At 43.5% G+C, this 17,283-nt stretch overlaps 1 protein-coding gene across 1 annotated transcript in view; it reads right to left on the minus strand.

Moving 5' to 3' along the window:
• The window catches only part of LOC145995748 (cilia- and flagella-associated protein 57-like), a 57,233-nt gene extending 56,998 nt beyond the window's left edge, over positions 1–235 (minus strand). The window contains exon 1 of the mRNA XM_083132018.1: positions 54–235. The gene's annotated coding sequence lies outside the window, so the exon portion shown is untranslated. The remainder of the gene's footprint in view (positions 1–53) is intronic.
• Between the last annotated feature and the right edge of the window lie 17,048 nt (positions 236–17,283).

Here is a 17,283-nt window from a genome sequence, read left to right on the forward strand (position 1 = left end):
CACACGACGATACTTGCAATTGCAATTTACTAAGTACGGTATAAGAACGCTACCTGTTCCAAAGACGCTGGTTTAGCCTGCGATCAAAAACATGTCATTGTACATAAAGAATCTGTTCTAACATGATTCATACGCATCAAAGCACATCGATATTTTATAAACATCGTAAAAAGCATAATAGAAATGTTTGCTGATGTGGATTAGAAACCACTGTCAGTTTGTTTATGGTACTCAAAACGGGTTGCCAAGTAACGAGACACAAGTAGATAATATTTATAGATACAGCACGATTGCCCTAAAAAATGCGCGAGCATTACAGCTCCCAAGATAGAGTATTTTGAACGCAAGAATTTCAAATACCATTCCGGTTGTGATGAATAACATATAAGGGCTATCCACAAGGGGTGTGCGGGATCCCGAAAAGTCGGGACCGGGATCGGGGAAAATATTTCCCGTCCCGATCCCGACTTCGGGAAATGACTTCCCGCATTTTCGGGATCCCGAACAGTCGGGAAATACCGAATGGTCATTTTAAAACGTTGTTAATTCTCGACGTTTTCTGCATTGCAAGTGTCTGGAACTTATCGGCAATTGTTTGTTTTTATTCCAGAAATACAAGAACAATCACGAAAATGACATGTAGAATCATTCTATGGTAGAATCGTCACGGAGTTTATTTCTTATAAACAGTGACGTGCACTGAGGAGTAGCGAGTCTAGCCAAGACCATCTTGAGGTTCAGGCCACAGCGCTCAGTCAAGACGTCATCATCTGGAGGCGATCGTCTTAACGCTGTAAAACCCCTTGTCGTAATTTTACCGTAGATAATTAAGGTATATTTATTTCTTTTATGAAGTTAAATTTTGACATTTACCCTCCCTACGAATATAGAAGAAAAATGTATAATATTGAATATTTGCACCAAAATCTTCATTCAAGCCACCACAAAAATTCCTACCATAGCACAATGAAAGAGTTGAAAACCGTTAGAAACTTCCTGTCGGAGAAATTTGAACATTGTATATTTTTCAAAAATATTATCGGGAATATTTGTCAGCTACAGTAAAACTCATAACCGCTTTTATACGAACTCTTGTATGTAAAATCAATTGATTAAATAAAAAAAAAACATGTTAGGTTGACCGTAAACTTTCCAAGTTACCTAATCAATTAAATTGTCTTTACCTTTACCCAAAATTAAGCAACCAGATAATGCAGATATTCTGCTTAGCTATATAATCGCAATACAAAAGCTTAATTTCTATATCCTTGCAGCAAAAGCGAAACAATTGGTACAAGGGCAATGTAACATTTATGTGAATAAAGACTAAACCTAAATCATTTGTCATATTATAATTTCGATCCTATTGACTGTATTGAACGAAAGATAATAAACAAATTGAATCTTTTCATTGTCGTTAGTAAGATCTGTGACAATAACTTAAGAGTTTCATTGAAAAAAAGCAGACTAATATTTCGATCTTAGCGTTCACATGGGATATAAACATTTGGAATATTTCCTTACACTGTTTTTACATTCTGTTAATAACATCGTGAAGAATTTTAATAAATTATGATATGAATCACTGATTTAATAATCAAAGTTACGAAAATTGAAGCTTCACAAAGACAAAAAATCAAAAGCAGTTCATATGAAACAGTTTTATAAAATTTAACACATTTGTAGTTCATATTAACATAGCTAGGTAACAAAATGCTTTGTATGTGAAAACATTTGTATTTGAAACGTAAGTAATATATTCTTGGATAATATTACACACGAATATTTCATCGAAGTTCTTGTTACCCTTGTATTTGCATGCACAACATATCTTCCATTAGCCTCCGATTAGCATAAAGAAGCATAAAGCGAGATAAAATAAGAATGTAAATGTACACATGTATCAACTTTGCTCTGTTGTATAGCTTTCTTTCATTAATAACATTTTGAAACTGAAAATTTGTGTAGGCTAATTAATATGAAAATTTTATCGAATGCTTACATAAAATTAACACTAAATTGCTTTAGTAGACACGAACGTAATATTTTAAACGTTGGCTAAATCTTGAAACAAATTAATTTGCAGTCATAAACAATAATCTTAACGTTAACTAACGTTTGTAATAATTCAGGGTAAATTATTTGATATTTCTAAAAAAAAAATGTTGATAAGAGATAAAACATGACCACATTTAATAGTATATTAGATGCCTATTCTGTATACATGAAATGTTTACATCATGAACTATTACTCTTACTTATTTATGAGTATAAAACCTTTGTTACTTAACTTGTATATTTTCGTAGGGACCGAATCACATGGAATTGCCCTAAACATTTCTCATTTTCAGCAACATGTTGAAGAAATGTGAACGTTACTCTCACCTTTTTCATCATAATTTCATCTGCAATTGAGCACTTACACCATACCTCTTCAACATTTAAGCATATTTACACGTCATGTAAACTCGATTACAGTTCCTAAATTTGCATTACAATTCCATATTCACTAAAAAGGTCCAACATTGATTCTGAAGAAGCAAATCGAACATGGCGGCTATCTCGCCTCCAGTTGATGACGTTTAGTCACGTGACCGAAGCAAGCCATGAGGCTTTCATATTGAGAAGGTAATGGTCTAGCAGAGATAGACCAATAAATCTCACATCTCGAATCATATTCAAATAACAATATTTATTGTCTTCTTAAAGCCGCAGTTCATATGCAGCACCAGGGACGTAGCTAGGTTGATCAGTTCGGGGGGGCCAAATCTAAAATTTGTTCCTATGCAAATATTACCCGACAGTAAAAAGTTAAACAACTCTGTGTGATGCACACACACACACACACACACACACACACAGATATATATATACAGGGTGTTTCTAAAGGTCGTTTACAACGCTTGGGAGGTGATTCCTCACACGAAAACAAGCAAAAAGTCTAAGTTCCATTTTTACGACTGAGGCTTCGTTTCCGAGATAGGAGCCTCGCAAAAGGTGACAAAGTGAACGTCACACCTGACTGGGACGAATACTATAACATATAGAGAGGCGGTTCCAAGGGAATCATAAAGGAATCGTATGTGCTCAGTCCGGAAGTCACTATGAAAAGTTCACTGCACGCATGCGCAATGAAGTCCTCAAATGAATTGGGGATTTCCAGAAAGAACAATACATGGAAAGGGTATGTAACGCAGCAAGAAGGACCGTGACAATGAGAAATGCGTTCAAGACAACACATCCCGACCTCAAACATCAAAACATGAGCACCGAACACAAAATCCGAAAAGTTGAGCACGGTTGCATACCCCAGTTACACGCGAGGAATGAACGAATCATGTCATGTGGCATACGAGAGACACATTACTGCACCAGGAGGGGGGAAAGAAAAACACAATATCAGATGATTGCGACAACGTGTATTTTTACACGCGACAAATACGTAATATCCCCCCCCCCACACACACAACAAACAACAAATGCTACAATATTTTACGCACAGACAGTCCGTGTCACTGTACACCAACTGAAGATGTCACTTTCAACACACAAAGGGGGTGGGGAGCAATACCAAGAGTGTTCTCACTGAGATTTGCCGAGGGCAATAATCACAGACGGTTTTCAAAATGTCTGCCGTTTACTTCTACGCAGAGATGACAGGGACGAATCAAGGATTGTCGAGTACGAGCAAACAAGCCAGGTGTATCTGCTACCGTCGCGGCGGCGACGTTGATGCGAGCAACGAGGTCCTCAGCTGATGTGACAGGTGTGTCGTATACGAGGGTTTTCATTTCTCCCCAGAAGAAAAAAATCGAGAGGGTTGAGATCTGACGACCTCGGTGGCCAAGGCACAGGCTCATCCCTACCAATGAACCTATTGCGAAACACGTTATGCAGGAAATGTCGTACATTACAATCGAAATGAGCTGGTGCACCATCGTGTTGGTACCACATTTCTTGCCGCAGTGCCAAAGGTACGGTCTCCAACAGTTCAGGCAGAACCTCACTAAGAAATGCATGATACGTGCGACCATTCAGGCAAACAGGGAGAATGTATGGTCCAATTAAATGATCATGTACTATCCCGCACCACACATTCACTGAAAACCTGTGCTGGTAATGGGCCACAAAAAGTGCATGTGGGTTGTCAAAGTCCCATACATGACTGTTTCTACTATTGAAGACATCCATCCTGGTGAAAATGGCTTCATCTGTCCACAATACGTTTGCCCCGAAGTGAGGGTTTGTGTCCAGCTGATGCAACAACCATTGGCAAAACTCCATACGAGGGCGAAAGTCACGAGGTAACAGTTCTTGTACTTTCTGCAGTTTAAAAGGGTGCATTCCTTCCTCTGACAACACTCGCCAAACATTCACATGAGACGTGTTTCGTGCCCGAGCGAGCAATCGCGTACTGGTGCCAGGATGTTCTGCGACCGCTGTTAACACATCTTCTGCAAACTGATGTGTGCGTACACTTCGGGGTCTTCCAACTTCTTGCCGCGGTGGTAACACTGACCCTGTTTCACGCAGTCGACTGTCCACTACCTGAAAGAAGTTGTGAGACGGTAAACGTCTATGTGGAAAGCGTTCTCCATAAAGACGCCTTGCCTCACGGCTATTACCACGTGCCTCCCCATACATGAGATGCATGTCTGCTAGCTGCTGGGTCGTATACGCAGCCATCTGTGTAATAGGGAGCTGGAACTGAAAAGTATTGTTTTTGTTTAACACTGGCACACTGCACAAATTGGCCGTATCACCGTACGAACACCACAGACCAATTGTTGCGATACTTGACTTGCCCACTCCACCACGTCAACTTCTTTCAATACAACATACTAGAACTCTTCAATGCGTATGACAACCTAGAGCGAACTGCTGATCATATCCCAGCACCTGCAATACGACTGGAACGACTGCCGGAGGGAACCAACCCTTCGAGCTCCTCTCGCGCGAACAGCAGTCATGAAGGTCAAACGTAGACTACGAGAGCCAGACTTGCCTGTGCAGCGCTTCCAAAACTGGTCTCTTTTACGTCACAATGATCGCGTGCAAACACTTTTGGTATTGCTCCCCACCCCTTTTGTGTGGTGAAAGTGACATCTTCAGTTGGTGTACAGTGACACGGACTGTCTGTGCATAAGACATTGTAGTATTTGTTGTTTGTTGTGTGTGTGTGTGTGGGGGGATATTACGTATTTGTCGCGTGTAAAAATACACGTTGTCGCAATCATCTGATATTGTGTTTTTCTTTCCCTCCTCCTGGTGGAGTAATGTGTCTCTCGTATGCCACATGACATGATTCGTTCATTCCTCGCGTGTAACTGGGGTATGCAACCGTGCTCAACTTTTCGGATTTTGTGTTCGGTGCTCATGTTTTGATGTTTGAGGTCGGGATGTGTTGTCTTGAACGCATTTCTCATTGTCACGGTCCTTCTTGCTGCGTTACATACCTTTTCCATGCATTGTTCTTGCTGGAAATCCTCAATTCCTTTGAGGACTCCATTGCGCATGCGTGCAGTGAACTTTTCATAGTGACTTCCGCACTGACCACATACGATTCCTTTATGATTCCCTTGGAACCGCCTCTCTATATGTGATAGTATTCGTCCCAGTCAGGTGTGACGTTCACTTTGTCACCTTTTGCGAGGCTCCTATCTCGGAAACGAAGCCTCAGTCGTAAAAATGGAACTTAGACTTTTTGCTTGTTTTCGTGTGAGGAATCACCTCCCAAGCGTTGTAAACGACCTTTAGAAACACCCTGTGTGTGTATATATATATATATATATATATATATATATATATATATATATATATATATATATATATACAGGGTGATCCTAAAGGTATAGTACAAACGAAAACCACAGATACCTCCCATGAAATAGAGACGAAAGTTCCCCTTCCACTTTGCCGAGAGATGCCTCCGTGAGGAGCTAGACAACGCCGAAAACGTGTGAAAATGAACTTCACACCTCTGTACAGCCAGTACCAGTGAAGATAGAAAGGCGGAACAAACGAAGTCAGAAGGAACACCAAAGTCGCCCATCCGAAAAACACTAGGCGGCAGCTGCGCAACGCATGCGCATGGGGTTCCAAAAAGGAAATAGGAGTGTCCCGCAAGACAAGAGAAGGGAAAGGGTAGCGATCGACAACGGTAGGGACAAAAGAAGCAATGAAGCATGAAGTAACAATTGCACAGCGGGAAACAAACACATGCAGCGCGTGGGGAGTCCCCAAACACAGTGGGGAGACACCGCAGCAAGAACAAAGCACGGTTCAACAAAAGAGAAAGAGGACCGGACGGGGAATGGTACCTGTCAAGGAGACAACAAATGCGGGACGAGGGATTCCCCGTAGCAGCACCGAGAGGATGTCACACAGAGGTCGTGCGCCAGCAGGACAAACACAGCAACTACGGGCACAGAAGGTTTATTGCCACTCAAAGGTGCACTTACAGATAGGAATAGTACGTAGTCGTACCCCGGACTGACGTTGTTACAAAAGTTGCTCAATTTGACGACCACCACATTCAATGCAGGCATTGCAGCGTCGCAGGAAATTCTGGCGAACCCTATCAAAAATCCCTGGCATGGTACACACCTCGGCCGATGCTGCAAGTATCCGCGCTACCAATGTTTCCTTGTCAGGCACCGGGGTCTCGTAGACGAGTGTTTTCACATGGCCCCACAAGAAGAAATCCATTGGTGTGAGGTCAGGCGAACGGGTGGGCCAGAGGACGGGGCCCTCTCTGCCGATCCAGCGCTGTGGGTAGGTACGGTGCAAAAGGGTTCGCACTGTGCCATCAAAATGTGCAGGCGCTCCATCCAATTGAAACCACATACGATGTCGCACGTTGAGGGGTACATCTTCTAGCAGCTCTGGAAGGACTGATGCAAGAAAGGTGCGATAGAGGCGGCCATTTAAACGTGGTGGCAGCAGGTATGGACCGATAATCTGTTCATCGATGATACCTGCCCAGATATTCACTGCAAACTGGGTCTGATGGTGCACCTCGACTGCTGCATGTGGATTTTCATAATCCCACACATGGCTGTTCCGGCAATTGAAGATGCCCTCACGGGTGAATGTTGCCTCGTCCGTGAAAAGCACATGGCGCAAAAAACGGGGATCGTCGGTACAAAACTGCTACAGTCGTTGACAGAATTCCACACGTCGTGGGTAATCCCCAGTCTGCAACGCGTGGACTCGCTGTGGATGATAGGGATACAGCAGATCATCATGAAGGACACGCCACACTCTCGACTGTGATACTCCCACTGCACGTGCAACGCTATGGGTGCTAGTGGACGGTGTGTCGTCCACGCGAGCAAGTACGTCCTCCTCGACCGCCGCGTTGCGCACATGTCTTGGGTGACCGACATGATGGCCTGCACGTAACACACCCGATTCACCAAGGGTACGGTGCACGTTCGAAAACAACCTGCTGTCGGGTTGTCGCCTCTCCGGATACCGTCCGCGATAAAGGCGTGCAGCTGCTCGGCCATTGCCATCTGCAAGGCCGTAGACAAAATGCATGCTCCTCAGTTCTACAAATGTGTAGCGTTCCATGGTACGGTGAGGATAGTGCCAATTATGGAATACTGTACTGAAGTGCACAGGTGGCACACACACACACACACACTGGTCACAACGGCTTCGAAACAACGTACTCAATTGTCGTACGTCAAGCACACCACCACCGCACCGGCTCTTTCACTGACACGCTCCCTGACGCTGCACTTCCAATCAGCCCACACGTCCGCACGGCGCTGTGGTACAATCAGCTGACGTTCCTGAGCCACCCGTGCCTGTGCTCTTCACTACCTGACCACTGCCGTCAGGTGGGGCCATGTACTCTGGGGCCTTGTCATCGTGGAACACATGTAGCGTCCTTCATTCTTGCCCCATTCACCCACAACACGTACTTCGTCCGTCTTGCTCGAGCCGACGGGGAGCACTACGTACGATCGTGTGGTGTTTGTGTACACCAATGTGGGGTAACCCAGCAGTTGAACAGTCGTGCATACCCCCACGTAGCTTCATTACACGATTGTCCCACGCAGTTTATCTGTCCAGCCTCGCTCGGCCCGGTCTCACACCCACGCGGCAGTGTGCGGCTGCGGTGGTGTGAGGCCACGCTTGGTTTCGGAGCAGAAGGCTGCGGCCGAGGAGGGACTCGAGTTGTTCGGCTGGGGTTGCGCTCGGAAGCAAGCAGCCGCGTCAGGTCTGGGAACGGTGGACCTGGTGATCGGGATGGAAACATTCCGACCTCTCCATTAGTGTCGTCCACCGTACGGAGTGGTGGGGTCCGTACGACACTCCAGCAGCCTTTCGCCCGCTCCCACCCAGCGATTGGGCCCCATCACGACGTTTGTTACAACGTCAGTACGGGGTACGTGGTCCTATCTGTACGTGCACCTTTCATTAGCATTAACCTCCTGTGCCCGTAGTTGCTGTGTTTGTCCTGCTGGCGCACGACCTCTGTGTGACATCCCCTCGGTGCTGCTACGGGGAATCCCTCGTCCCGCATTTGTTGTCTCCTTGGCAGGTACCATTCCCCGTCCGGTCCTCTTTCTCTTTTGTTGTACCGTGCTTTGTTCTTGCTGCGGTGTCTCCCCACTGTGTTTTGGGGACTTCCCTTGCGCTGCACCGCCAGCGCCACCATTTCTGCCCCGAACCATGTACGCCTCTGTTGCCTGTCGACTGTCACGGACCACTTTGCTTGCATTCTCGGTGTGTTTTTACATCCTACGTCGTCCTCCCGTGGTTCTGCAACCCCGCACTACTTTTCTCGACTGCACTGCTTCAGCCATGGTGTTTGTTTCTCGCTGTGCAATTGTTACTTCATGCTTCATAGCTTCTTTTCTCCCTACCGTTGTCGATCGCTACCCTTTCCCTTCACTTGTCTTGCGGGACACTCCTATTTCCTTTGTGGAACCCCATGCGCATGCGTTGCGCAGCTGCCGCCTAGTGATTTGCGGATGGGCGACTTTGGTGTTCCTTTTGACTTCGTTTGTTCCGCCTTTGTATCTTCACTGGTACTGGCTGTACAGAGGTGTGAAGTTCATTTTCACACGTTTTCGGCGTTGTCTAGCTCCTCACGGAGGCATCTCTCGGCAAAGTGGAAGGGGAACTTTCGTCTCTATTTCATGGGAGGTATCTGTGGTTTTCGTTTGTACTATACCTTTAGAATCACCCTGTATATTGAAACGGTTTATAATCATCGAGAATTGAAAAAAATCAAATTTTATAATTTAATGTAATCAATGTAATTTGTAAACTTTATTAGTAATTTTTTAACTAACTTCTAAAGTCTTTTCTTGAATGACACTTGCAAAAGTTAATAATAAACTACCAGCCAGTTTGCCCGCGGATCCCACCGATGGACGAGAAGCGCGTTGAAAAGAAAGTGCTGCACAGGGACGTCGTTAGGGGGGGCCTGGGGGGGCTTTGGCCCCGGCAGTTGTAACTCTGGCCCCCGCAAACAAAATTTTGATCAATTAAAAATTATCCTAAATTAATACTACATATTATTTTCTGGTAAATTTGTAGCAGAGTTGGAAACACTGTTCCGAAGAAAATCTTCTGAAGCAAATGTAGGACAGCAAAATTCCACCCTTTCCTTGCTTACCAGATTATAACCAAGCTCATAAAATCTGCCTGCTTAGAGGTTATTGCCCTTGCCCTAAGTTCCTGGAAACCAGAGATCCGACCCTTTTGTTGCAAATGGCCCTTCCAATACAGATGGAATCAAAGACTCCGCCGTGGCCGAGCGGTCAACAGTAGGTGGTCGAGGGACATAGGCTATGGAGAGAGTTCTCCAGTACTGGCATTGTTCTGAGATTTAAAATTGCTGTATGCTTCAGCTTCAGAGCCACAGATTAGCTTTGTGTTCTTGCTTGCGAGGAAGGTCTGCTATCGGGTTCCTACGGTCACTGTGTATTTGTTCTTGTGTGGGAAGAGTTCTAGCGTTGTTGTGCATTTCCATCTTGAATGGATAAATTTATCAAAACCGGATATTTTAAAACTATCTCAAAACATGTGGAAGATGACGGCAATGAAGAGGGTGTTGGTCCAAGTTCTGACGTTCCAAAGTTAGACAAAACAAGTGAATGTACTAATGTGAAAACAATTACTGATATTGGGGTAGATAATCCTAGGCAACCACTTTTGCAAAACTATCCAAATACTACGTTTCAAAAACACTGGTTTGCATCTGCGCCTTGGCTAGAATATAGTGTGGAACTTGACGCATGCTTTTGTTTTCCATGCCGTAAATTTGGCACAGATTCAGGATATGCAGAACCAAATTTCAGGAAAATAGGGATGCTCAACTGAAAGAAAGCATGTGAAAAAATCAAGGAACACAAAGGAACGTCATACCATCTAAAATGCATGGAACTGTGGACGAATTACAAAGTGAGTACCAATCAGTTTTGTAAAACAATTATATGTGTGTGTGTGGGGGGGGGGGGTGTATGTTCGTAGATTAAATTTAAAAAATGAAATATGTGTATGTCTGTATCCAGTGTTCAAATTGAAAAAATGGTGAGGGAAAAATTTCACAGCTTCCCTATTCTAATTTTGAGAATTGTACCTGATAGAAAGCCAACTGTGTTGGGCAGAAATTTCTCTAGGGGAGGGGTTTCAAGAATCCCGTATCTAAAACATACGGACTGATTTATATAAATTTCTTGGGTTCAAAGTAAATAACACAAATTTTCCAATTAGTGTACAAGGTTTCAGTAATCACTGATCTCGTCTCAGTGGACTTTTATTTAATATCAGAATTATTTTTCTTAGAGGAAGGCAAATTAATCAGGAAATATTTTCTCATTAAATATATATTGTAATTTGCAAACCAACAACAGGATTAATTTTAATGTAAAATTTAGTTCAGAAACTGACAATATATATGTTGATATTAATGTAACATTTACTTGAAATTGAAAGAAATGATTGCGTCAAATTCTGAGCAATGGCAAAATATGATCTAGAATATACTTATGAGGGTAAATTCTTTACATGGTCAGGAGTTAAATTACCCCCCCCCCCCATTTTAATTCGAACACTGGATGTACTTTGATTTTCGTCAAAGATATGTAACGGTGATACAACAAATTAATAAATGGACAGTAACAAAAGACACGCCTGCCTGTCCAGGGGAGGACATCGCGTAGTGGTAATGTCGTCACCATATAATTCCATATATATCCTTGGTTCGATATCTAGTGGACGCACATAGTGGTTCGGATCAAACTTTAAACTGTACGTCCAGTCCCGATTGGCCTCCTATTTGTGCATGAAGAGGACATAGAACATTTGGGGACAAAATCGTAATTCGGGAGCTAACGTGCTCAGCCACTGAGGCGGCTAAAATTCAATAGGTTTCCATTTTGGCTATTTTACCTTTTTTCCTACCTCGTAGATTAATTTTTACGACAAGTCGATGTGGATTGATGAATGATGGACGGATGGAAAAGTGATGGGAGCATAGACAAACAGAATGAGTCACCAATGGCTGGTGGAGGTTTGAACATGGGATCTCTGATTTCGTTACCACTCCGCCACGAACACTGGAATAAATTAAATAAGTAATGCCATGGTTTAGAATGAATGTCGGAGAGAGTGGAAGCCGAGATAATAACATGTACACTAATGCATTGTTGGCATTGCTAGCAGATGTTAACGGTCTACCGATACCTCGCAGAACGGAGAAATAATTTTTACCTATATTTGCATTGTTTTAAAAAATATATACAGCACTGACGAACGAAGGAACAAAGCTAATCTCCACTGTCTAGAGCAGGGGTTCCCAAACATTTTCGTTTCACGGCGCCCTTCGTGTTTCAAGATTTTTCCACAGCGCCTACGTCATGAATGTAGGCCTATCTAGTACTTGCTTTGATTGACTGAATTGATGTTTTAAGTCCATGCATAGTAAGGCTAATTGGGACTGGACCTTCAGTTTAAAGTGGGATCCGAACCACTATGTGACTCCACCGGGTAACGAACCCGGGACCCCTTAATTACAAGGTGGCGAACTCTAACACTACGCCACCGGGGAGGCCCTATCTAACACTTGTAACGCTCTGTTAGTGTGCTTACGTTGCTTGCCTTAAGTTAAAAAATAAACATATTTAAAATTCAGAAACATTTTTTATGTAACAAGTACAAAATAAGAACATGTATTTGGAACAATCATATCGATGACTGAATTTCATTGAAAATATTGGAACATCACGCGGCGGCCCCGTAAGCCTACCAGGGCGCTGCGGCGCACACTTTGGGAACCACTGGCCTAGAGATTACAATTTCTGTAAAACTGAGTCCTAGGTTTGAATCCTGAAGGAGATATTATTTTCTTTCATTATTACAATAACTTGTCATCGTAATCAAAAATAGTTTAAAGTCCATTTTATGCTCAAATATATTAATTGGAACTGGATTTATAATGTCCGACCCATTGTGTAATGTGCCTCCATCGGGACTTGAACCTGGCGCTCTTTGGTTATAAGGGAACGTGGTAAACCACACCTGGGAGGCCCGCCGTGGTGAACGTGTCGTTATAAGAAATATGCAATATAAAGCAAAAATGTGAATTTATTCTTGAGAATGTTAAAAAACAACAAGAAAAACCAGAATATTTGAGTCGCTAATAATATTCTGCATATTACATATAATTGTGATGGCCGGTTGCGAGTTTTCCTTCATTAATTGCCATTCATAATCGTCAACATTGCGATTAACTAAAAGTAACAAAAAAGCGGTACAAAATTTGAAAAATAAAATATACATAGAATAAAAGTAAATGGCAAATTAATGAAGGAAAACTCACAAATGAACTGAAAAGAAAGGTAATAACAAGTTGATATTTACTACCTACTTTTGGGCTTTTTGAAGTTGTCATTTTTGGCGCCAATTTACCTGTCTATTTAGCATGGTTTGGTTCGTGCTGACACTTTGCAATACCCAAGTTCTTCATGGATGATGGTGTATGCACTTCCATATGAAATGTCCACTGCATCTGCTGTTGAATTGATTGAATTGTTGTTTTAAGTCCACTTTATGCACAGTAAGGCTAATGGGGACTGGACCTACAGTTTAAAGTGGGGTCCGAACCACTATGTGCATCCACCGGGTATCGAACCCGGGACCCCTTAATTACAAGGCAACGACGATACCACTGCGCCATCGAGGAGGCCCAGAAATACTAATAAAACGCGATCTTCTATCTTCAGGAAAGCAACGTCTTGACAAGGCACAAGGCGGTCCTAAGACCAGCACAAAGCTTGAATGGAGACAATACAACAAGCTTGTTCAACAAATGTTGGCGCGAAGGTTGCGGACAACCAAAGGCGGCACTGCGTCCCAAATACTCTCTGAACTGCCTGTCATAAAATATTCCTGCGAGAGGACAGTCGTCACCTGTCGAACCTGACAAATTGCAAGGAGCGGTCTTTCTTGCTTTAAGGGAACAAGGGAAAGATGGAGAAGATAAAGGGAAGGAAATGACAATCAAATGGTAGAGAAGACTTATCCCTGGGTTGTACCCCTGCTGTTTGAGAGCACAGTTTCTGAAAGGCAATACGCAAATATGGTTAAATTTTCCCTTCCCCAGTAAATCTTTGTTTCCGATTCATTTTGTTCATTCTGCTAGATTTTGCTTCTATCCAGGGTGCCAAGTACCAGAACGGTCCAATGACCTCGGTGCCCTCGAGCAAGGAATAACTTGAGTGAGGAGGCAGGAAGGCTTTGGGGGAGGGAGGCGGGGCAGATGCAAGAGGACGAAGAAAATGTAGCAGTTTACTTACATGATGACTCGTAAAAGTAAAATTGTTATTGCTTGCTTGAAAGAATGAATCGTTGTACTGATTTTTACATGTCTCAGCAGAGAGGAATTTTCAAAAACATCTCTCCTCTGAAAGTGCTAAGCAGATTTCGTAAATTCTGAAAAATGAATATGTGTAAGATTTCATCTGTAGGTTTGTTTGTTTGATTTGTTGTCTTCACTTTATGCACAGAAAGGCTAATCAGGACTGGACCTACAGTTTAAAGTGGGATCCGAACCACTGTGCCATTATCTCCACCGGATATCGAACCCGGGACACCTTGATTAAAAGGCGACGACCTTACCACTACACCATCGGCGAGGCCCTTTCACCTGTAGGTTTGGAAGAATCCTCATGATGGTTGCATTTGTAGCTGTGTTGAAAATAAATGTAGTAGTTTTGTCTTTCCGGAAACTTAATATCAAATATCTTGACAGACAATAATGCAATCCACAGGAGGATACTCCAGAATAGCTAAATAGGAAAAATCCTGCACAGAATAATTTATCAGATGTCAAGAAATCAGCTTAGCACTTCCACAGTAGTTTCGATAAAAAAGAAGAAGTTGTCATTGAGACAGGCAGAAAGTAAAATAAAAAACTGTAAAGTAATAGTTTAATAGTAGTACTTTCATAAATTGATTTGCTTCCTGAAAATTCTTGAACTCTAATGTTTATTTGACCTCCAGTATTCACATATATATTATATACACTTCGTAGTAGTTTTATATACCAATGCACTATATATGTAGCAATATTATAATGTAATATAATGTACATATAAACATTATATATATATACAGGGTGTTTCTAAAGGTCGTTTACAACGCTTGGGAGGTGATTCCTCACACGAAAACAAGCAAAAAGTCTAAGTTCCATTTTTACGACTGAGTCTTCGTTTCCGAGATAGGAGCCTCGCAAAAGGTGACAAAGTGAACGTCACACCTGACTGGGACGAATACTATAACATATAGAGAGGCGGTTCCAAGGGAATCATAAAGGAATCGTATGTGCTCAGTCCGGAAGTCACTATGAAAAGTTCACTGCACGCATGCGCAATGAAGTCCTCAAAGGAATTGGGGATTTCCAGCAAGAACAATACATGGAAAGGGTATGTAACGCAGCAAGAAGGACCGTGACAATGAGAAATGCGTTCAAGACAACACATCCCGACCTCAAACATCAAAACATGAGCACCGAACACAAAATCCGAAAAGTTGAGCACGGTTGCATACCCCAGTTACACGCGAGGAATGAACGAATCATGTCATGTGGCATACGAGAGACACATTACTCCACCAGGAGGGGGGAAAGAAAAACACAATATCAGATGATTGCGACAACGTGTATTTTTACACGCGACAACTACGTAATATCTCCCCCCACTCACACACACAACAAACAACAAATGCTACAATGTCTTATGCACAGACAGTGCGTGTCACTGTACACCAACTGAAGATGTCACTTTCACCACACAAAAGGGGTGGGGAGCAATACCAAAAGTGTTTGCACGCGATCATTGTGACGTAAAAGAGACCAGTTTTGGAAGCGCTGCACAGGCAAGTCTGGCTCTCGTAGTCTACGTTTGACCTTCATGACTGCTGTTCGCGCGAGAGGAGCTCGAAGGGTTGGTTCCCTCCGGCAGTCGTTCCAGTCGTATTGCAGGTGCTGGGATATGATCAGCAGTTCGCTCTAGGTTGTCATACGCATTGAAGAGTTCTAGTATGTTGTATTGAAAGAAGTTGACGTGGTGGAGTGGGCAAGTCAAGTATCGCAACAATTGGTCTGTGGTGTTCGTACGGTGATACGGCCAATTTGTGCAGTGTGCCAGTGTTAAACAAAAACAATACTTTTCAGTTCCAGCTCCCTATTACACAGATGGCTGCGTATACGACCCAGCAGCTAGCAGACATGCATCTCATGTATGGGGAGGCACGTGGTAATAGCCGTGAGGCAAGGCGTCTTTATGGAGAACGCTTTCCACATAGACGTTTACCGTCTCACAACTTCTTTCAGGTAGTGGACAGTCGACTGCGTGAAACAGGGTCAGTGTTACCACCGCGGCAAGAAGTTGGAAGACCCCGAAGTGTACGCACACATCAGTTTGCAGAAGATGTGTTAACAGCGGTCGCAGAACATCCTGGCACCAGTACGCGATTGCTCGCTCGGGCACGAAACACGTCTCATGTGAATGTTTGGCGAGTGTTGTCAGAGGAAGGAATGCACCCTTTTAAACTGCAGAAAGTACAAGAACTGTTACCTCGTGACTTTCGCCCTCGTATGGAGTTTTGCCAATGGTTGTTGCATCAGCTGGACACAAACCCTCACTTCGGGGCAAACGTATTGTGGACAGATGAAGCCATTTTCACCAGGATGGATGTCTTCAATAGTAGAAACAGTCATGTATGGGACTTTGACAACCCACATGCACTTTTTGTGGCCCATTACCAGCACAGGTTTTCAGTGAATGTGTGGTGCGGGATAGTACATGATCATTTAATTGGACCATACATTCTCCCTGTTTGCCTGAATGGTCGCACGTATCATGCATTTCTTAGTGAGGTTCTGCCTGAACTGTTGGAGACCGTACCTTTGGCACTGCGGCAAGAAATGTGGTACCAACACGATGGTGCACCAGCTCATTTCGATTGTAATGTACGACATTTCCTGCATAACGTGTTTCGCAATAGGTTCATTGGTAGGGATGAGCCTGTGCCTTGGCCACCGAGGTCGTCAGATCTCAACCCTCTCGATTTTTTTCTTCTGGGGAGAAATGAAAACCCTCGTATACGACACACCTGTCACATCAGCTGAGGACCTCGTTGCTCGCATCAACGTCGCCGCCGCGACGGTAGCAGATACACCTGGCTTGTTTGCTCGTACTCGACAATCCTTGATTCGTCCCTGTCATCTCTGCGTAGAAGTAAACGGCAGACATTTTGAAAACCGTCTGTGATTATTGCCCTCGGCAAATCTCAGTGAGAACACTCTTGGTATTGCTCCCCACCCCCTTTGTGTGTTGAAAGTGACATCTTCAGTTGGTGTACAGTGACACGGACTGTCTGTGCGTAAAATATTGTAGCATTTGTTGTTTGTTGTGTGTGTGTGGGGGGGGGATATTACGTATTTGTCGCGTGTAAAAATACACGTTGTCGCAATCATCTGATATTGTGTTTTTCTTTCCCCCCTCCTGGTGCAGTAATGTGTCTCTCGTATGCCACATGACATGATTCGTTCATTCCTCGCGTGTAACTGGGGTATGCAACCGTGCTCAACTTTTCGGATTTTGTGTTCGGTGCTCATGTTTTGATGTTTGAGGTCGGGATGTGTTGTCTTGAACGCATTTCTCATTGTCACGGTCCTTCTTGCTGCGTTACATACCCTTTCCATGTATTGTTCTTGCTGGAAATCCCCAATTCATTTGAGGACTTCATTGCGCATGC

This window comes from Lepisma saccharinum, chromosome 1 (genome assembly GCF_977018435.1).
Source record: "Lepisma saccharinum chromosome 1, izLepSacc3.1, whole genome shotgun sequence".
Classification (NCBI taxonomy): domain Eukaryota; kingdom Metazoa; phylum Arthropoda; class Insecta; order Zygentoma; family Lepismatidae; genus Lepisma; species Lepisma saccharinum.